Below are 23,837 nucleotides of genomic sequence, written 5' to 3'. Positions count from 1 at the left end.
CCCATTATGTTTGGAGCATTATTTGGGCCCATAAGACAGTGGAGCTTCATCCATGGGGGCCAACATATACTGTAGCATTATGTGGAGCTCATCATATACTGTTTCAAACATTATATGGGACCAATGATTCTGTATGGAGAAATAGATGGGCCTCGTCATGAGATGTAAAAAGTGAGGTATTTTTCATTGTACTATACCGCTATTTCTCTGCTGTATCGGAGCATGATGAGTTGTGGTATGTGTTAAAGGGGCGCTCTTTCGCCCAGGGCACATGAAAACCTGGAGCCAGCCCTCCCCCCCACAGTTTGTAGCCAAATATCCCCCATTTTTCAGTGCGTAACTTGTATTATGAAGTTAATTAAGGTTGACAAGCTTAAGAAAGAAGAATTGATGCTTTTGGCATTCAAATGGGCACTGTTTCCTGTCCTCTCACTGCCGACTTTTATTCCCCATTGACTTACATTGGGTTTCGTGTTTCGGGACGACCCCGACTTTTCCCTATAATCTGACGATCTTGCTCGACCCGACTTTTGGAAAAGTCGGGTTTCACGAAACGAGACGCGACCCTAAAAAACCAAAAGTGGCTCAACTCTATCCAATATATTCTTGTGCACATAAGTAAATGAATACCCTAAAACTCTTCCACTATTTATTGTATTCTATTATGCAGTATATTGAATCTTCATATTTTTGCTTTCTTTTTTCAAAATTATTATCATCATTAGTATTACCATTTTGAACGCCAGCATCGACTGTTATCCTTTTTTCTTCTTCACTTTCTTCCCTGTTGATAGATTTTTTTTCCCTCTCTCACGCTAACCCTTGTTTATTCTCTTCATTTAAAAAAAAAGTACCCTTGAAAAATAAGAAAATCAATAGTGCATCTTTAATGCTCCAAAAATTTGCCAAAAGCAAATCTTTCACTCCATCTGTCCCAGTATGCTCCTCACTAGGGGGGAAAGAAGGAAAGCAAAACAAGTTTAGGCTTTATGGGGTTTTTTTGCTAGAGGAAATATCCCACCCGTTCTTGGATCCATGCTGATCTTCTCATCCCTCTTGGGTCTTCTTCACCAGGTCACGCTTACACTTTGCATGAAATTCCGAGCAAAACATGTCTGGTGTTGGCTGTTTGGAGTGAGAGACGCTGTTCTTAATGTTTGTATATGTGTTTAACTGAGCCACACGCACAAGGGGCAGAGGTAAGGAGGCTTTCTTGAAAGGGCTTTCCACATGGGATTTGCTGCATGTTGTCTGAGATTAAGTAGAACAACATTAGCAAAGTGTATTGCAAACACAATGCTGCCAAGTTAGGAGTTTATGTGAAAAGGGAGCTTATAGAAATCTAAGAACCTTACTATAAATGGAGAAAGAAAGCTCTGGTCAGCACACATTATTTTCAAGGAAACATATATCAATTCTCAACTCTAATACATCATCTTTTAAAGTTGGAAGCATCTGGCTTTCATTTTTCAATATATTGAATTCTCCTTTTACAGCTTACATAGCGCACAGCCATTTTTGGATTCAGTTAATATTCATGACACAAGACTTATGCAGCTTGTAAATTTACTAGGAACTATTGGAATACTAAGATAGGAGGAGAAGCAGAATACCAAGGGTGAATACACCATAAAAACAGCCCAGCGTGAAATCATAAAATGCATGGTAATATCCTATGGGGGTCTCAAGGGTCCTATGACCTGTTTCCGCTGGTGGGTGACAACCATATTGCCACCATAATTTTGTTATCACCTCCCCATCCTCTCCCAAAAGGCTACCTGTCTTTACAGGTGACTTTTCAGAGTAAGTATTCACGGGTGTACATGAAAAATAGCACCATAGAGGCTCACTATATGAATTGCATCTTGTATTTTTCACCGGGTTTCTCCTGTGTCGACTCTGATTTAAATTTTCAGCTATCTTTTGGCCTAGCGGAAGGAGACTTGCTGTTATGATGGTTTCTATACACAGCACACACAGACAAGAGGGATTCCTGCTCTTCTGTATCCACAGTATGTAGCAATAGTGTCAACGCCATGGCACAGAGGACATTATATAGCAGTATTGAGGAGAAATAAATGCTGGGAATACACCACTGAAGGGAGGGAAACTTTTGCAGCACGTTCTGACTGTTTCTGTACCACCATCTACTTCTTCCTCCTTCCCTTCTTGTACAAAATTGTTATTTGATACCTCAGTAACTAGACTATCTGTCTTCTCTAGGCCAAAATTGATTTGTGCTATTTTTCAGAGTGAATAATGATTTTTTTTTTTTCAGGAAGCATGGTGAGAGGGAAAAAGTGGCTCATAAGTCAAGAAAAAAAAACATACTGTATGTCTGAACAATAAAACACACTTTTTAGCAAGAATCATGCTAAAAAGTGTTTGCATCTAAAAGGGAACCTGTCACCAGATAAATGCTATTTCCCTGCAGATATGAGGTTGCTCTACAGGTTAATAGCAAAAGGAACGACATATGCGAGAATATATATACACGTGCAGCTCACAAAATTAGAATATCATCGAAAAGTTAATTTATTTCAGTTCTTCAATACAAAAAGTGAAACTCATATTATATAGAGTCATTACACACAGAGTGATCTATTTCAAGTGTTTATTTCTGGGAAATCAAGGTCCCAGAGTCTGGAGGAAGAGTGGAGAGGCCACAATTCAAGCTGCTTGAGGTCTAGTGTGAAGTCTCCACAATCAGTGATGGTTTGGGGAGCCATGTCATCTGCTGGTGTAGGTCCACTGTGTTTCATCAGGACTAAAGTCAGCACAGCCATCTACCATAAAAAATGGCGGTATAAAACTGCTCACTACCTCCCTAGATAAATAGATTAGAGGGTACAATTTATAAAAAGTCATTTATTGGGGATTTGTTTTCTCTTAAACCACACAGGCTCTGCAAATATGACAATCTGTTTCAACTAAAGACAAATTTGTCACATTGTGCCCCTTCCTGTCCGAGCCTTCCATTTGTCCAAACAGAACTTTTTGACTACATATGGGATATTGTCGCGCTCATAAGAAAGTGGGTAACAAATTGTAGGGTCCTCTTTTCGGTGTAATCTCTGACAAAAGTGAGAAACTCAGGTCTAAAACAAGATTTTTGTGGGAAAAAATGAATTTTTTCAATATGATGACGTAATGTTAGCAAATTCTGCGTCGTATCTGTGGTTTCAAATTGCTCAATATACCCCTGGATAATATCTTTGAGGGGTGTAGTTTCCAAAATGGGGTCAGTTGAGGGGGTTTCTGCTGCTTAGGCACATCTCCAAACCCGACATTGCATCCGCTCTCACACTTTTGAGATTAAAAAGTCAAATGGTGCTCCTTCTGAGCTCTACCAAGCACCCAAACAGTGGTTTACCCCCACATTTGGGGTGTCAGCATACTCAGGAAAAATTGCACAATTTTTGGAGTCTAATTTTTCCTGCTACCCCTTGGAAAAATAAAAAAATTGGGGACGAAAACATAATTTTTGTGGAAAAAATATCATTTTTTATTTTCACGGCTCAACGTTATAAACTTCCGTGAAGCACTTGGAAGTGCAAATTGCTCACCACACATCTAGATAAGTACACAAAAAGAGAAGAGAACAACGGCACGGAGGAAAGCCTATTCACTGGTGGAGATGATAACTCCTGAGTTCCAGACACGTGGGCGGTCTCAACACGGTTGATTTGGTGCTTGCAAGAAACCACATGTAGTAAAAAAACAGCATCCAGCAGGAGAAAAATACAGCACTTGCCAAGTCCAGTTAAAAAACCACAGTCCTTTATTTAAACCATAAATTGTATGGACAAGGTCATATGGACTCGTTGAAGCATGTACAGTTGTGGCCAAAAGTATTGACACCTCTGCAATTCTGTCACATAATACTCAGTTTCTTCCTGAAAATGATTGCAAACACAAATTCTTTGGTATTGTTATCTTCATTTAATTGGTCTTAAATGAAAAAACACAAAAGAGACTGTAGCAAAAAGCAAAACAATGATCATTTCACACAAAACTCCAAAAATGAGCCAGACAAAAGTATTCCCACCCTCAGCCTAATACTTGGTTGCACAACCTTTAGCCAAACCGCTAAAACTGCGACCAACCGCTTCCAGTAACCATCAATGAGTTTCTTTCAATGCTCTGCTGGAATTTTAGACCATTCTTCTTTGGCAAACTGCTCCAGGTCCCTGATATTTGAAGGGTGCCTTCTCCAAACTGCCATTTTTAGATCCCTCCACGGGTGTTCTATGGGATTCAGGTCTGGACTAATTGCTGGCCACCTTAGAAGTCTCCAGTGCTTTCTCTCAAACCATTTTCTAGTGCTTTTTGAAGTGTGTTTTGGGTCATTGTCCTGCTGGAAGACCCATGACCTCTGAGGGAGACCCAGCTTTCCCACACTGGGCCCTACATTATGCTGCAAAATTTGTTGGTAGTCTTCTGACTTCATAATGCCATGCACACAGTCAAGCAGTCCAGTGCCAGAGGCAGCAAAGCAACCCCAAACATCAGGGAACCTCTGCCATGTTTGACTGTAGGGACCATGTTCTTTTCTTTGAATGCCTCTTTTTTTCTCCTGTAAACTCTATGCTGATGCCTTTGCCCAAAAAGCTCTACTTTTGTCTCATCTGACCAGAGAACATTCTTCCAAAACGTTTTAGGCTTTTTCAGGTAAGTTTTGGCAAACTCCAGCCTGGCTTTTATATGTCTCAGGGTAAGAAGTGGGGTCTTCCTGGGTCTCCTACCATACAGTCCCTTTTCATTCAGACGCCGAAGGATAGTACGGGTTGACTCTTTTGTACCCTCGGACTGCAGGGCAGCTTGAACTTGTTTGGATGTTAGTCGAGGTTCTTTATCCAACATCCGCACAATCTTGCGTTGAAATCTCTTGTTAATTTTTCTTTTCTGTCCACATCTAGGGAGGTTAGCCACAGTGCCATGGGCTTTAAACTTCTTGATGACACTGCGCACGGTAGACACAGGAACATTCAGGTATTTGGAGATGGACTTGTAGCCTTGAGATTGCTCATGCTTCCTCACAATTTGGTTTCTCAAGTCCTCAGACAGTTCTTTGGTCTTCTTTCTTTTCTCCATGCTCAATGTGGTACACACCGGGACACAGGACAGAGGTTGAGTCAACTTTAATCCATGTCAACTGGCTGCAAGTGTGATTTAGTTATTGCCAACACCTGTTAGGTGCCACAGGTAAGTTACAGGTGCTGTTAATTACACAAATTAGAGAAGCATCACATGATTTTTCGAACAGTGCCAATACTTTTGTCCACCCTCTTTTTTATGTTTGGTGTGGAATTATATCCAATTTGGCTTTAGGACAATTCTTTTTGTGTTTTTTCATTTAAGACAAATTAAATGAAGATAATAATACCAAAGAATTTGTGTTTGCAATCATTTTCAGGAAGAAACTGAGCATTATCTGACAGAATTGCAGGGGTGTCAATACTTTTGGCCACAACTGTATAACGTGAAACTGCCGTAGTCCTGTATTTTTCACTGCATGCCTTCATGTACCTAGCCCGATTTAAACCTTGTTTATACAATTTATGGTTTAAATAAAGAACTGTGGTTTTTTTAAACGAATTTGTGAGTGCCGCATTTTTCTCCATCTGGATGCTGTAGTTTTTACATCCAGATAAGTTCCTTGGGGGGCCTAGTTTCTAAAATCATGTCACTTGTGGGGGGTTTCCACTGTTTAAGCACATCAGGGGTTCTTCAAATGCGACATGGCATCCGATCTCAATTTCAGTCAATTCTGCAATGAAAAAGTCAAACGGCGCTCCTTTCCTTCCGAGTTCTGCCGTGCGCCCAAACAGTAGTTTACCCCCACATTTGGGGTATCAGCGTACTCAGGATAAATTGCACAACAACTTTTGGAGTCTAATTTCTCCTGTTACCCTTGGGAAAATAAAAAATTGGGGGTCTAGTTTCCAAAATGTGGTCACTTGTGGGGGGTTTACACTGTTTAGGTGCATCAAGGGCTCTCCAAATGCGACATGGCATCCGATCTCAATTCCAGCCATTTCTGCGTTGAAAAAGTGAAAAGGTGCTCCTTCCCTTCTGAGCTCTGCTGTGCACCCAAACAGTGTTTTTTCCCCATATATGGGGTATTGGCATATTCAGGAGAAATTGCATAGTAAATTTTGTGGTTCATTTTCTCTTTTAACACTTGTGAAAATAAAAAAATTGTTCTGAAGTAAAATGTTTTTTAAAAAAGTGATAGTTATGCTCAAAAGTTTACATACCCCAGCAGAATTTTTGCTTTCTTGGCCTTTTTTCAGAGAATATGAATGATAACGCCAAAACCTTTTCTCCACTCATGGTTAGAGGTTGGGTGAAGCCATTTATTGTCAAACTATTGTGTTTTCTCTTTTTAACCCAAAACATCCAAATGACCCTGATCAAAAGTTCACATACCCCATTTCTTAATACCATTAATTGCTCTCTCTTACCATCAATGACAACTTGAAGTCTTTTGTGGTAGTTGTGGATGAGGTTCTTTATTTTCTCAGATAGTAAAGCTGCCCACTCTTCTTGACAAAAAGCCTCCAGTTCTTGTAAATTCCTGGGCTGTCTAGCATGAACTGCATGCTTGAGATCTCCCAGAGTGGCTCAATGATATTGAGGTCAGGAGACTGAGATGGCCACTCCAGAACCTTCACTTTGTTCTGCTGTAGCCAATAATAGGTCAACTTGGCCTTGTGTTTTGGATCGTTGTCATTTTGGAACGTCCAAGTACGTCCCAGGTGCAGCTTCTGGGCTGATGATTGCAAATTTGCCTCCAGTATTTGCTGGTAGTGTGCTGCATTCATCTTTCCTTCAACTTTGACCAAGTTTCCTGTGCCTTTGTAGCTCACAAATGCCCAAAACATCAGCAATCCACCTCCATATTTTAAAGTAGTAATGATGTTCCTTTCATCATAGGCCTCGTTGACCTCTCTTCAAGTGTAATGGTTATGGCCAAAAAGTTCAATTTTGGTCTCGTCACTCTAAATTACCTTGATCCAGAAGTTTTGAAGCTTGTCTCTGTGCTGTTTTGCATATTGTAGGCAAGATACTTTGTGGCATTTGTGTGATAATGGCTTTCTTCTGGCGGCTCGACCATGCAGCCCATTTTTCTTCAAGTACCTCCTTATTTTGCATCTTGAAACAGCCACACCGCTAGTTTTCAGAGAGTCCAGTATTTCAGCTGATGTTGTTGTGGGTTTTCTTTGCATCCTGAACAATTTTCCTGGTAGTTATAAAGATTTTTGTTGGTCTACCTGACCGTGGTTTTGTTTTTACAGAGCCCCTGATTTTCCATTTGTTAATCACAGTTTGAACACTGCTGACTGGCATTATCAATTTCTTGGATATCTTTTTGTATCTCTTTCCTGTTTTATACAGTTCAACTACCTTTTCCCGTAGACCTGTTGACAATTCTTTTGCTTTCCCCATGACTCACAATCCAGAAACGTCAGTGGATGGATGAAAGATGCAAGAGTCTGTCTGGATCCCAGAAACTCACTCAACTTTTATGCAGTCACACTGTTTACAAGCAAACAGGTCACTGGTGAAGATGTTACCTTTAGTAGCCATTCAAACCCCTTTGCGTCAACGTCTGTGCATGTTATCTGGCCAAAATCACCAGGTTAAGTGAACTTTCGATCAGAGTCATTTGGATGTTTTGGGTTGTTATTATGATTTAAAAAGAGAAAACACATTAGTTTGACAATAAATGGCTTCACTCAACCACTAATCATGAGTGGAGAAAAAGTTTTGGAGTTATCATTCATATTCTCTGAAAAAAGGCTAAGAAAGCAAAAATTCTGCTGGGGTATGTAAACTTTTGAGCACAACTGTAAATGTTCATTTTTCCTTCAGCGTTGCTTCAGTTCCTGTGAAGCATGTAAAGGCTTAATAAACTTCATGAATGTGGTTTTGAGCACCTTCAGGGGTGCAGTTTTTATAATGGTGTCACTTTTGGGTGTTTTCTGTCATGTAGATCCCTCAAAGTGTCTTGAAAAGTGATGTGGTCCCTAAGAAAATGGTTTTGTAAATTTTGCTGTCAAAATCTTAACCCTTATAACGTCCAAAATTGTGCTGATGGAAAGTAGACATGTGGGAAATTTTATATATTAAGTATTTTTTGTGACATATCTCTCTGATTTAAGGGCATAAAAATTCAAAGTTTGAAAATTGCAAAATGTTCTACATTTTTGCCATATTTCCATTTATTTTTCAAAAATAAACGCAAGTCATATCAAAGAAATTTTACCACTATCACGAAGAACAAAATATCATTAAAAAAAACCTTCTCAGAATCATCGGGATCCGTTAAAGCGTTCCAGATTTATAACCACATAAATCGACAGTGGTCAAAATTGTAAAAATTGGCTTGCAACTTGAATTTCCATTGCTCAAAAATTATGGAGAGCCTGTCATGGGATTCATGCTGTCTGAACTATGAACATCATAAATCAGAATCTGGCACAGGTATTACAGCCATGAAAGCTTTATTATAAAATGTTGCAGCATTTCATAGGAATCATATTTAGAAATGCCACCTGGAGATTGTGTGTCTCGGCTGTCTAATATAAGGCCGGTCTATGGTGGCTTCTCCCAACCCTGTTCACTGACAAATCCCTTCTTAAATCAGACACCTAGTTCTCTTCAGCTTTTCAAACTATGTTTTCTCTGAAACGTTGCAGCGTTTCAGAGTAAAACATACTTGGCTGCAATATCGGCTATGGCTGACTCGTGCTATACTTGGTTCAAACAGAATGACTCTAATTGCAGGTTTCATTCCATTTCACTTATATCTTTATGTAAATGAGGCTGAAAATGCACTAAAAGTAGGTCAATTACTGTACAGTGTAGAAAATAATTATTTGTTCCCTTGCTGATTTTGTAAGTTTGTCCACTGAGAAAGATATGTGCAGTTTATAATTTTAAGGGTAGGTAATTTTAACATTGAGAGACAGAATATCAAAAAAAAAAAATCCAGAATATCACATTGTATCAATTATATATTTTTATTTGCATTTTGCAATGAGAAATAAGTATTTGATCCCCTACCATTAAAAGTTCTGTCTCCTACAGACCAATTAGATGCTGCTAATCAACTCATTACCTGCATTAAAGACAGTAGTCTTATATAGTCATATTTATAAAAGACTTCTGTCCACAAACTCAATTAATCAGTCAGACTCTGACCTCTACAACATGTGCAAGATCAAAGAGCCTTCTATGGATGTCACGGACAAGATCATAGACCTACACAAAGCTGGAATGGGCTACAAAGCCATAAGTAAGATGCTGGATGAGAAGTAGCAACTGTTGATGCAATAGTAAGAAAATGGAAGAAATACAAGATGACTGTCAATCGACATCGATCTGGGGCACTGTGAAAAATTTCACCTCGTGGGTTATCTTTTATCATGATGAAGGTAAAAGATCAGCCTAAAACTAAACTGGGGGAACTTGTTAATGATCTTAAGACAGCTGGGACCACAGTCACCAAGAAAACCATTGGTGACACATTGTGCCATAAAGGTTTAAAATCTTGCAGTGCCCGCAAGGTCCCCCTGCTCAAGAAGGCACATGTGCAGGCCCATCTAAAGTTTGCTAATGAACACCTGGATGATTCTGTGAGTGATTGGGAGAAGGTGCTGTGGTCAGATGAGGCAAAAATTGAGCTCTTTGGCATTCTCAACTCGTCGTGTTTGGAGGAAGAGAAAATGCTGTCTATGTCCCAAAAACACTGTCCCCACTGTCAAGCATGGAGGTGGAAACATTATGTTTTGGGGTGTTTCTCTGCATAGGGCACAGGAATACTTCACTGCATCAATTGGAGAATGGATGGAGCCATGTACTATAAAATCCTAAGTGACAACCCCCTTCCCTCCACCATGACATTAAATATGGGTCATGGCTTGGTCTTTCAGCAAGACAATGTCCCAAAACATACAGCCATGGCAACAAAGGAATGTCTCAAAAAGAAGCACATTAAGGTCATGGAATGGTCTAGTCGTTTTCTAGAAATTAATCCCATTTAAAACTAATGGAGGGAGTTGAAGCTACGAGTTGCCAAGTGACAGCCTGAAAATCTTAATGATTTAGAGATGTTCTGCAAAGAGGAGTGCACCAAAATTCCTCCTGACCAAAAACCTCATCATCAGCTGCAAAAAACGTCTGCTTTGCTTGCCAACAAGGCTTTTTCCACAAAGTATGAAGTCTTGTTTGCCAGAGGGATCAAATACTTATTTCTCACTGTAGAATGCAAATAAATTTATATAATTTATACATTGTGATTTTCTGGATTATATTTTTGATATTCTATCTCTCAATGTTAAAATTAACCTACCCTTAAAATTATACACTGTTCATGCCTTTTTCAGTGAGCAAACTTACAAAATCAGCAAGGGATCAAATAGTTATTTCCTGCACTGTATGTGCATAAATGACACCTCTTCTTTTCTTCTAGGTCAGTTAAGTACACACAATGGTTGCAGGTGGGAAATAATGTGTTGGATTGATTCAATGGAAAGGAATGATACCTTGATGCACTTGCAGCCTCTTTTACATAGAGAAGATTTTTGCACTATTTATATCATTTTTTGATGATGAAAGTATTCTTGAACTTGCCATTTTCTTCTCTACCCACAAATGGAATTATTTAGGTTGAGAAAGATCTTGAAAGATTCTCTGTTTTTTAAAATTCATTCTTATCCATTCTGTCATGATCCAGGATGGGGTTTCGCTTTGGCCCATCCTGGTCAGACAGGGGGTTAATTGTATCTGCCTCTCTCTGGCAGAGGGCGGCTATTTAATGCTCACTGGATCTAGGTCCAGTGTCAGTTATACTCCTGCCCTCGGCTGAGTTAGTTGACCTCTTGTATACGTGTGCCTTGTGCCTGATAACTTGTTGCTTGTTTGGTTGTGATCCGGTTCTGTCCCTGTTATGAGTTCTGCCTTCGCCTCTTGTACCGCACCGCTCTCTCGTGTATGACTCTCTGCTTGTGACTGGACTGCTCTCTGCTCGTCCCTTTAGTACCACACTGCCCTCTTGTGTATGACCTTTGGCTTTGCCTGACCTCCCATCTGTTTATCCCTCCTGTACCTCGTTTGCCCGTACTGTCTATGACTTCCGTTTTGCCCGACTCTGAGTTTTCTACCTTCTCTGAAAACAGGACGCTAAGCCCCGCCCACTTGCAGTCTCATGACCGCAGGTCCTGTGCCGGCTTGCTAAACTTCTGCATTGAGGTCCTGTGCATCTGTACTTCCCAGCTGTTCCTGTCCCCAGGGGTCCCTACAGTGCAGGTGAGTCCCTGCTCAGCGGAGGCTGTACGCCGGCGCTGTCAGGATCCTGACACATTCAACAAAATATGAGAATCTTTGTTTTACTACTTGACTTTCAGAAATCAATCAGAATGACATGATAAAGTACCCAAATATTTTAGTTTATTAGTATTAGTCATGAGCCTCAAGATTGTGCCTTGATTCCAATGGCAATAACAATTAGGAAGAGGGATACAAATATCCCAAGGTAACGAAAGGTGCAAAGTAGAGATGAGTGGGACGGGACAAAATAAGAATTAGCCAAATTGGGCAGATTTTACTGGAAAATTCAATTTACAGCAAAGTTATTATTCATAAATTGAATGTTCCCTATTATGCTCTTAGGTCTCACCAGACCCTGGCGCATAATAAATGCAATATGTAAACAATAGAAAGGGAAACATCATCCTCACTTAACCACTCATAATAATAATAATAAATTTTATTTCTATAGCGCCGACATATTCTGCAGCGCTTTACATTTCAGACAATCATCTCTCTGGCTGCCCATTCTGCCCATTCTGCTCCCTGTCATTTGTCCAGTTTTCCACACATGTTGCATTTCTGGCCCAGTGTTCACTCTACGTCAGGATTTCCGAATTTGCAAGGAGCGAAAATCAAAAAAATCCGTATTATCCACAATGCGGATTTTTATAGAATTCAATTCTTCTCAAATAAATTCAGCCATCTCTAGGGCAAAGTAATAAATGTTCACAGAGATAATATTCATTAATGTAGCACTTTTCTATCTCCTCAGTAACTTAATCTAAATACACAAAATTCAGGATTTCTTTAACCAAAATTCCCTGCCTAAAAGCAATGCGTTATGTATCTAATCATATCTATTTTTAAAGAATAAGAAATGTTTCTGCCTTTTCTGAAGTCCTTGAGCTCTGTTTGGTCTCTTTCCCTGAATCCAAGCGCTGATTGTGTTAGGATGCTACGACTGTAGAATTATTAGCAGGGACAGAGCAGGAGAAGCTAAATTGAGGAATTCCCTAACCACTCAGGGCAAAGTAGAAAGCTTATAGGAACACATTAAAGTCTTATTTCACCTTGAAAATGAAATAATTCTGAACAGAAGCTTTGGATACAATAAACTGTTTAGGGCTGTTTGCTTTGAGATTTATGTTTTAGAGTTTTATATGAATTGAGAAAGGCACCCAGAACTCTAAAATGAAAAACAATGGGCCACGTGCTTAAAAAGACACTAAGAAATTGGCAGTGTTTCCTGTAGCAATTAAAGGGAATCTGTAACCTGGTTTTGGCGGGCTATTTAAATGAGGTCTGTCCGGTCCGATTGGTGGTGTTTCGGATCTTTGCCGCCTCCTCATCCTTTGCCGCCGTCCGCAGTTTTTTCATGAATAGGAGTAGGTGTCCGCCTTCTTTCACGCGTGCGCTAAGCATTCTTGTGTTGCTGCTCTTGGTAGTTGTTGTAGCTAAAGAGAGCCTTTTGCCAAAATGTATGTTTCTTAATTTAAGGGCAGCATAAATTAGGAGCAGTACTGTGTCACTTACTGGGCTTCTTGCTACTGTCATTTTGGTCAAATCGTTGTTTTATCGGCTGCAGATCTGCTAGTCCTCTCAGTAATGAACACTTTTTTTACCCCATCCTCTCTATTAATTGACAACTCTGCTGTTCATAATCAGGAAGCTGCAAATCAATGGTGGGGCCAGAGACAGCCAGACCTTTAAGTATCAAGAATTATATAGTAGGAGCTCATAAATGAGAGGACTAGCAGAGCTGCATCAGGCCAAAGAGTGATCAATCAGCAATACAGCTAGAAGCCCAGTAAGGATCTCTGCCCCAACTTTATGCAACTCCAAGTAAAAAACTTTTATGTCTTGAAGAACTCACTTACAATATTTTAGCACTTAAGGGAACCGGTAAAGTTTTGTCACCATTGTACAGTAGTATACATATACATTCTTGATTACCTATTATAAACTCTTTTTGATGGAGGTGAAAAATTCAGCATTAATTTTTTTATTTTATATCTATCATACATGGAAAATAACAATTTAACTTTATTCTATTAAAAATTATCTTTTTTGAGATAGCAAATATAAATTGTTACTTTAATTTTTCAGTAGTATAGAACAATAAAAACAAATTTTACAGAAAAATGTCATTTTTGTTTTGCCTCATTCTGGGAGCCATCATTTTTTCAGTATTAGTATAAGGGCTTATGATCTTTAATTTAATTTTTATTGCTTTCATTATTTGGTATCATAAAATCTAATTGTTAGATTTTATTATTTTTAGGAGAGAGCTCCTTTTCTCTGTCCAACACCTAGAAATCCTTCATCTTAGTTGCTCTTAGCATTTAAGCATTTTAACTGCCATGATCAGTGCCATCTCCAGTCTTTGGAATTTGCAGCAGGAGTCAGGCTGTGTTCTACAGCAATGAGTAGCTTTTAATCTTGTAGGTGCAGTGATGATTCCAAAGCATGCTATAATGTGACACATGTCTGCGATATACATACTTTCCGCCACATTCCGATTAGAAGTGCGCAGCCACACACAATGCAATTGCGTAGCTACGAACCATCCCGGATCCAGTGGGACAGTTCCAGATTTGGGTCTCTGTCCCGGGCAGTAAAACAAATGTCCCACCCTGTTCTCCTTAAAGTAGTGCTGTGCAGCATGAGCACTGACCTGCTGAGCTCCCATTGTGCTGCTGACTGTACCCTGAGTAGACAGAAGCGGTTTTCAAACACTCTCTGTCTTCTTTCCTGCAGGCTCAAAGTGCTCAATGAGCGCCATGTGCTGAATAGAAGCTTCGACACAGTTGGGGCTTCTATTACACCCAACGGTCACATGATCAATGGATGGCACTACATGACACAGAGCTGCTATGAGCTTTTTACCTTATCTCATATCTATTTTTCTATCAATCATACAGTGGGGGAAATAAGTATTTGATGTGTCGGCTCTTCGCAAGTCGTTACACTGGCTGCCCAGTCACTACAGGATCCACTTCAAAGTACTTGTTCTCACCCACAAAGCTCTCCACAGTGTGACAGCCCATTACGTCTCCTCCCTCATCTCTGTCGATCGTGGTAGCTGATCTCTGCGCTCTGCAAATGACTTTTGACTAACCTCTGCAATAATCCGTACCTCCCACTCCCAAATCCAAGACTTCTCCTGCACTGTGCCAAACCTCTGGAATGCTCTACCCCAAGAAATTACGACCATCCACAACTTTCAAAGTTTCAGGGGCTCCCTCAAAACACATTTGTTCAGAGCGGCCTATCACATTCCCTAAACAAAGTCATTTTATCTGTAAGTGTGTGTAGCTCATTCACTATCTCTATCTATCCCCCACTCCCTCAAGATGGCTGGACTATCATATTAAATACACACCTGTACTTTGTGTCCCCTCAATTCTCATGAGCAGTGTTGTCTTATTTTGCTTAAATTATTGTATTGTTAACGTTGTTACTTATGACTGTTGTGTTTGAAACTGTTAAACTATAAAGCGCTGCGGAATATGTTGGCGCTATATAATTAAAGATTATTATTATTATTTGATCCCTTGCTGATTGTCACCTCGCCATCGGATACAGGGACTGCTGTTCCTGCTTCGGCCACTAGGAGGCACCAGACTGGCACGTTGCCATCAGACCCGAGCTCTGCTAGTCTGGTCTCGGCCTCTGGGAGGCGCCGGACTGTCATGTCACGGTCAAACTCGGGGACGGCTGTTTCTGCCTCGGCCACTGGGAGGCACCGTGGTCTGCCCGTGGGTACTGCTAACAGGGAGGAGGCTCCTCCGCAGGCATCTGGCGGCCACAGGCTGCGCTCCTCTGTCAATCATGAAGGGGTTGGTGCATCACCATCTGGCCTGGTCCTGGGGGCGGTCCTAATGATGTCATCAGACCATGAACCTGTGAGGGATGATCTGATCCCTCAAATACCTTGGGGCTGGTCTTGCAGGCTGCCAGATATAGTCTTGGTTTCCCCAGTGTGCTAGTTTGTTGTTTGCTTTCTTTGATTCTGACCTTTGCCTGGATTTCTGACTCTGCTCCTGCCTGACGATTTTGTACCTCTGCCGCCCTCCTGGTTTATGACTCTGACCTTGGCCTGGACTTGACTCTGCTACTGTCTGCCATTTTTGTACCTCTGCTGCCCGCCTGGTTTAGACATGAATTCCTGACTATGCTTTTGGTCCCGTTTTTTAACCCCTTTCTGGCGACCGTCCTGCTCTGGTCCACTGCTCTTATTCAGACAGCTACCTCCTGGGCTCTGCTGTAAATCCAGATCCCTGTATAGGGGTAAAGGGTATCGGGGTTGCTCGGGGTGCTGTGTTACTGCAGCCCAGACTCGTAGACGGACGTCACTTTATATCTGGCCCAAAAAAACATTTTTATATATATATCCAACATATATAAAAGCAGTGTCCCTGAACTTTTTTTTTCTTCTCCCTTCTCCTGCCTGAGCTGATTCTTTGACATAAAACACCTGTTACCTGCTTCAGTGCACAGCCTGGAGGCGCACTCCCATCCTCCTACACAAGCATGCTGCAGTCTGGAGACTTCAGGGAAAACGCCAGACGTCAGAGATCCACAGTCCTGGGACATCGGCCCCTGGGCAGCTCTGGTCAAACCTGCCCAGGGGCTCAGTTATTGCCCGCAAATGCGGCTAAAGTTTTGTTACCCATCTCTCTCATTTTGCAAGAAATCTCTTTGTTTGAAGGCTTATGTGGATAGTGGCTCTGAGGGAAATTTCATGGATTTTTTTGTTGCCAGGAATCTTGGTGTACCGCTACTGAGGCTTAATGCCCCTATTAAAACCACTGCTATCAATGGCACATCTATTGTCCAGGCTCGAGTGAAATTTGTTACTCCAGGAATTGCAATGTCAGTGGCGACATTACATACTGAACATATGTCATTTTTTGTGATAGATGATTTATCAGCCACAGTTGTTTTGGGTATGCTATGGTTACGCAAGCACAATCCTGTCATTGACTGGCACCTTGGTGATATTGTGTGCTGGAGTCCACAGTGTCAGGATAACTGCATATCGCTAGCAGTGAACCAGGTTAAAGTTAAAACCCCCTTCATACCTTATGCTTTCAGGGACTATGAGGATGTCTTTTCTGAAGTGGAATCTGAGAAATTACCCCTCATAGAGAATATGATTGCCCTATAGACTTGATTCCGGATGCCCATCTCCCAAAGGGGAGAATATTTAATCTCTCCAGTCCAGAGCGTCAGGCCATGAATGACTACATAGCAGACAGTTTGCAAAAAGGGTTTATTAGACCGTCCACTTCACCTGTTGGGGCCGGATTCTTCTTTGTGGAAAAGAAAGATGGGGTCTCAGACCTTGCATTGATTACCGGGAATTAAACGCAATCACTGTAAAGAACCTGTATCCACTTCCACTCATCCCTGATCTTTTTAATCAGCTTATGGGAGCCCATTGATTTACTAAACTTGACCTCCGGGGGGCATATAATCTGGTCCGCATAAGAGAGGGAGATGAGTGGAAAACCGCGTTTAACACACCCCATGGCCACTTTGAGTACTTCGTAATGCTGTTCGGACTCAGTAACGCACCTGCCGTGTTTCAAAATTTTGTGAATGATATTTTCAGAGACATTTGTGGGGTGTATGTAGTCATGTATTTGGATGACATCCTGATTTACTCTGCTGACCCTGTGACACACGCTCAACACGTCTGTTCTGTGCTCCAAAGACTGCGAGAACATTCTTTATTTGCCAAACTAGAGAAATGTCTTTTTTTGTTGAGGAAGTACAGTTTCTGGGGTACATGGTCTCAGGCAAAGGTTTCCGCATGGATCCTGCCAAGATCCAACCCATTAAAGCATGGGTTCAACCCAAATCGCTAAAAGTGCTGCAGCGATTCTTATTATTTGCCTATTACTACTGCAAATGTATCAAGGGTTTCTCAGAGATTGCCAAACCACTCACGGATTTGACCCGGAAGGGGGCAGACATGGCTAATTGGAAACCTGAGGCACTTCAGGCATTTTCTACTTTAAAGGAGTATTTTGTTGCTAACCCAGTACTAATCCAGCCTGACCTCGACTGGCCGTTTGTGATAGAAGTGGATGCCTCTGAGGTAGGAGTAGGGGCAGTGCTTTCACAAGGCACGGCATCCCTTACGCAACTTCATCCATGTGCTTTCATTTCCCGAAAGTTCTCTCCTACGGAGAGGAATTAAGATATAGGGAATCGGGAATTGTTGGCCATAAAATTGGCCTTCGAGGAATGGCGTCACTTCCTCGAAGGTGCTAAACATAAAATTACAGTGATCACAGATCACAAGAACTTGACCTACATGGAGTCAGCTAAAAGACTGAATTCTAGAGAGGCAAGGTGGGCCTTGCTTTTCTCGAGACATGACTTTGTAATCACCTTTCGTCCAGGTACTAAAATGTAAGGACTGATGCCCTCTTTCGCAGTTTTTGCCCCTCACAAGCCGAGGACTCTGAACCAGTTCCAATATTGGCCAATGGGATTGTTGTTTCGGCTGTGTCTTTGGACCTTCTGGAGTCGATCCGTAGGTCCCCAGAACAAGCCCCTGACAAGACGCCCTCGAAAAAATTGTTCGTTCCGGTCATGTTTCGCCTGCAAGTTCTGAAGGAGTCGCACGACCCTGTTCTGGCAGGCCATCCTGGTGTCAATAATACCACCAGAATGGTGACTAGGAATTTTTGGTGGCCGACGGTGGTTAAGGATTGTAAAGATTATGTGTTAGCTTGTGAAATCTGTGCCCGCGCCAAGTCCCCCCATAATCACCCTGCCGGCTGGCTCCAGTCCTTACCCACCCCTGAGAGTCCATGGACTCACATCTCCATGGACTTCATTACTGACCTGCCACCCTCAGAAGGGAAGACGTGTATCTGGGTGGTGGTGGATAGGTTCAGTAAGCAATGTCATCTTGTTCCCCTGTCTGGTTTACCTAATTCTGAAACTTTGAGTAAGCTCTTCATTGTTCATGTTATACGATTGCACGGCGCTCCGGTGAATATTGTGACCAGCAGGGGTACCCAGTTCGTTTCCAAGTTCTGGAGGGCGTTCTGCAAATGCATGGGCATTGAATTGTCCTTCTCCTCTGCCTATCACCCTGAGACCAATGGTCAAACTGAACGCACCAACCAGGCTCTGGAGCAGTATCTCCGCTGTTACGTATCGGAGCATCAACCCGATTGGGTGGAACATCTGCCGTTAACTGAGTTCGCCCTGAACAACCAATACCAGAAGTCCATCAAAGCAACCCCTTACTACTGCAATCACGGACTGCACCCACGCTTTGGTTCATTTTCGGCCAGGTTGTCGGAGCTCCCGGGGGTAGAAAAATCTATACATCGTTTAAAGACAATCTAGTCGGAAGTAAACACAAACTTGAAGGGGTCCCAGGTTAGACAAGCTTTGGTTGCAAATAGACGGCGATCCAAGGGACCACACCTGGGAGTTGGGGACAAGGTCTGGCTTTCCACCAAGAATATTAAGCTTAAAGTGCCGTCTGCCAAACTGGGTCCCAGATTCATTGGTCCATATGAAATAATGGAAGTGATTAACCCGGTAGCTTTTCATTTAAAACTCCCTCAGTCTTTTAAATTGCCTAATGTTTTCCACAAATCTCTCCTCAAGTTGTACCGCTCCCCAATCCATCCTGTCCAGTCCCCTCCTCCTCCAGTTTTGGTCAGGGGCACCTTGGAATACGAAGTCCAGGGTGTTCTTGACTCCCGCTTAGTGAGAGGTTCCGTGCAGTACCTGGTGCACTGGAAGGGCTATGGCCCGAAGGAGAGGTCCTGGGTTTCCGCTAGTGACATCCACGCCAAAGGTTTGATTAGAAAATTTCACCTCCTTCACCCTAACAAACCTGTTGTTCCTGCTTTGGCCACTTGGAGGCACCAGACTGGCACGTCGCCGTCAGACCTGAGCTCTGCTATTCCGGTCTTGGCCTCTGGGAGGCGCCGGACTGTCATGTCACGGTCAAACTCGGGGACGGCTGTTTCTGCCTCGGCCACTGGGAGGTGCCGTGGTCTGCCCGTGGGTACTGCTAACAGGGAGGAGGCTCCTCCGCAGGCATCTGGCGGCCACAGGCTGCGCTCCTCTGTCAATCATGAAGGGGTTGGTGCATCACCATCGGGCCTGGTCCTGGGGGCGGTCTAATGATGTCATCAGACCGTGAACCTGTGAGGGATGATATGATCCCCCAAATACCTTGGGGCTGGTCTTGCAGGCCGCCAGATATAGTCTTGGTTTCCCCAGTGTGCTAGTTTGTTGTTTGCTTTCTTTGATTCTGACCTTTGCCTGGATTTCTGACTCTGCTCCTGCCTGACGATTTTGTACCTCTGCCGCCCTCCTGGTTTATGACTCTGACCTTGGCCTGGATTTGACTCTGCTACTGTCTGCCATTTTTGTACCTCTGCTGCCCGCCTGGTTTAGACTTGGATACCTGACTATGCTTTTGGTCCCATTTTTCAACCCCTTTCTGGCGACTGTCCTGCTCTGGTCCGCTGCTCTTATTCAGACAGCTACCTCCTGGGCTCTGCTGTAAATCCAGATCCCTGTATAGAAGTAAAGGGTATCGGGGTTGCTCGGGGTGCTCTCTTACTGCAGCCCAGACTCACAGACAGACGTCACACTGATTTTGTAAGTTCGCTCACTGACAAAGATATGAACAGTCTATAATTTTAAGGGTAGGTTAATTTTATCATTGAGAGGTAGAATATCAAAAATAAAATCCAGAAAATCACATTGTATAAATTCTATACATTTATTTCCATTTTGCAGTGAGAAATAAGTATTTGATCCCCTACCAACCATTAAGAGTTCTGGCTCCCACAGACAAGTTAGACGCTCCTAATCAACTAATTACCTGCATTAAAGACAGTAGTCTTGCATAGTCACCTTTGTAAAAGACTCCTGTCCACAGACTCAATTAATTAGTCAGACTCTAACCTCTACAACATGGGCAAGACCAAAGAGCTGCATAAGGATGGCAGGGACAAGATCATAGCCCTAGCAAAGCTGGAATGGGCTGCAAAACCATAAGTAAGATGCTGGGTGAGAAGGAGACAACTGTTGGTGCAATAGTTATGAAAATGGAAGAAATACAAAATGACTGTCAATCCACATCGATCTGGGGTACCATGCAAAATCTCACCTCGTGGAAGGTGGGAGATCAGCCTAAAACTACACTGGGGGAACTTGTTATTGATCTCAAGGCAGCTGGGACCACAGTTACCAAGAAAACCATTGGTAACACATTACACCGTAAAGGTTTAAAAACCTGCTGTGCCTGCAAGGTCCCCCTGCTCAAAAAGGCACATGTGCAGGCCTGTCTGAAGTTTGCCAATGAACACCTGGATGATTCTGTGATTGATTAGGGGAAGGTGCTCTGGTCAGATGAGCCAAAAAATTAAGGTCTTCGGCATTAACTCAACACGCTGTGTTTGAAGGAAGAGAAATGCTGCCTACGACCCAAAGAACACCATTCCCACTGTCAAGCATGGAGGTGGAAACATTATGTTTTTGGGGTGTTTCTCTGCTAAGGGCACAGGACTACTTCCCTGCATCAATTGGAGAATGGATGGAGACATGTACCATAAAATCCTGAGTGCCAACCTCCTTCCCTCTGCTAGGACATTAAAAATGGGATGATGCTGGGACTTCCAGCAAGACAATGACCCAAAACATACAGACAAGACAGCAAATGAGTGGCTCAAAAAGAAGCACATTAAGGTCTTGGAGTGGCCTAGCCAGTCTCCAGACCTTAATCCCACAGAAAACTTATGGAGGGAGTTGAAGCTCTGAGTTGCCAAGTGACAGCCTCAAATCTTAAGGATTTAGAGATGATCTGCAAAGAGGAGAGGACCAAAATTCCTCCTGACATGTGCGCAAACCTCATCATCAACTACAAAAAACGTCTGACTGCTGTGATTGCCAACAAGTGTTTTGGCAACAAGTATTAAGTCTTGTTTGCCAGAGGGATCAATTATTTATTTCTCACTGAAAAATGCAAATAAATTTATATAATTTATACAATGTGATTTTCTGGATTTTATTTTTGATATTCTATCCCTCAATGTTAAAATTAACCTACCCTTAAAATTAAAGACTGTTCATGTCTTTGTCAGTGGGCAAATTTACAAAATTAGCAAGGGATCAAATAACTATTTCCTTCACTGTATATATCTATCTAAACAAAACATATCATGTGACCTGATTGTAGAGTGCAGAGTACAGCTTGTGGAACACACATTTGAAGAACCAGCATGACAAATAGTGGTGTGGATGCCAACTACTGGAATACTCAAGCAGTGTCTAGTCACCTGTGCTAACCTGTAAGATGACAGAATGAAAACAACAAACAGTACAAAAGAGCAGAGATTGATGGTAGTGGCAGCAAGAGGATGGAATGGCTGACGCTGAATCCTGGAGAAGTGAGTGTCATTTTACTACATTCAATGCAATCATTCCATTGCTTGGAATGGTGTCTAGTCTCTAATGAGCATTAAATTATTACTGAAATCATCCGTCACTGCTCTTTGCTTTTCCCAAGTACTTTAGGGCAGTACATCCTCAGAGCAACACCATTAATCATCAGCTAAGCAAATTTTTAGCCTTCTTCATAGATACAATTACATGAAACAACACAACCATTACAATACTAACAATACACGCCCTAATGCATCATACATTATAATTGTAAATAATTCATAGTATCCTGAAGATTTAAATGGATGACTACTGAGCAAATCCCAATAAAGAGAACTTATACACTGAAGTTCCTTTAAGATAGCAGAATAAAAATTGGATTAAAGCAATCTCTCAGGAAATTCAAAATCAGACAAAAGCTTCATATGAAAACTCCAAAGAGGTCAACCTGTAATTAGACGAGAAGGTCAAAAGTTCACTTACTCAATTATCGATTCCAATGTGACCTCAAGGTCACTTAGATAGCTTCATGGACCTAAACTCTTTTCTGGACAGTATTGTCCTAAGCAAAGACTTTTCTAAAATTATAAAGCTATGTTCTAGTGAAAGGCATAAAAGCTAGAAAAGAAGAATAAGCGTTTTTTTTTCCATTTAACTCTAAACAAAAGGCACAGTGTCTCCTTATAATGAGGTCACCATCTAAAACAAGACAGGGCTTCGCGAGTATAATGGACACTTGTATCTTTAGGTTATTGTGTTACCACGAGAGTAATGGAAACCAATGCATTGAGAAAGTGACACTGACAACATTCAATATAAAATGATACGATCCGGTAAACAAGAAGTCTTCTAAGATATTATAATGACATACACAAAAAAAGAACAACAAATTGTGAAAGAATCCAGTAATTTAATTATACATGACATATTGACATGATGAGAACATTACTGAAAACTGAGCCAGAGTCTCGATTTCACATACAGAAAATATTCAGTCTTTTCTTAATCTTCTCTTCTCTTTCATGGTGTTTCGGGTATAGCTTTTAATTCATAGTAATTCCTAAATTCATTACCCTTGGTCGCATTGTAAACCACCAGAACTGCATAGTATTCTGTATGTGTAACTTAATATAAGCTCTCTGTATTAGTTCACCCTTCCAATGGGATTTCCACAAAACATTGAAAGATTGTATCAGCGTCTCATGATGACTTACATCATGTCTTACCTGATTCTCACTATTCTTTTGGGACAATAATGAATTTTGTATCAGAGAAAATTCATTATTTACAGAGAAAGCGCGGTTATGTTTTCTCTACCATATAAAGACCCGAACAGTCAAGACGTTCATAAATTCTCCATAAGTTCGCCAGTTAACATCTCAAAGGAGAATTTTGTTTTCCTCTCTCTCTTTTTACTTGTTCAGCTAATTAGCGTAAAGCATGATTTGTTTTCTACCTATAGTTGAATTGTGTATTAGGAGAGAATTTATAAAAAAAATATTTACTTTACATGTTTTTGGATAAAACATGAAAAAAAATATTTTTGGCAGGAAATGTAAAGCAAATGAATCTAGGACATATTTAAAAATGACACTATAGAGGATTATGTTTTATAGAATTATATAATTTTTTGAAATAATTTGACTATTTTTGAAGAACAAGACCATAATTCATTTTGAGTAAATTAACGTATTCTTATGCAGCCTCTCTATTGGCCCAAAGTGATGGCAGCAGAGCATGGTAGTCCACTTAAAGGGAATCTGTCACCCTTTTTTTGGACTATGAGCTGCCGGCATCGACATCAGGGGCTTATATACAGCATTCTGTAATGCTGTAGATAAGCCTCTGATGTAACCTGAAAGATAAGAAAAATGAGTTAGATTATACTCACCGGGGGGTGGATTGTTCTTGGTCTGATGGGTGTTGCGGTCCAGGTCCTCTCATCTTGGCTCCGGCGCACTGCTCTGCCCTGGTTGAGGGCAGAGCAGAATACTGCAGTGAGCAGGCGCCAGACCTGGTTGAGGGCAAAGCAGTGCACCTGCGCAGGAGCCACGACAGGAAAGGAAGAAGAGGACGGCATC

Source organism: Dendrobates tinctorius, unplaced genomic scaffold, assembly GCF_039654945.1.
Source record: "Dendrobates tinctorius isolate UK_male_01 unplaced genomic scaffold, ASM3965494v1 ptg000049l, whole genome shotgun sequence".
Lineage (NCBI taxonomy): Eukaryota > Metazoa > Chordata > Amphibia > Anura > Dendrobatidae > Dendrobates > Dendrobates tinctorius.
The sequence above is the reverse complement of the archived record's forward strand: the minus strand, read 5'-3'. Positions refer to the sequence as shown.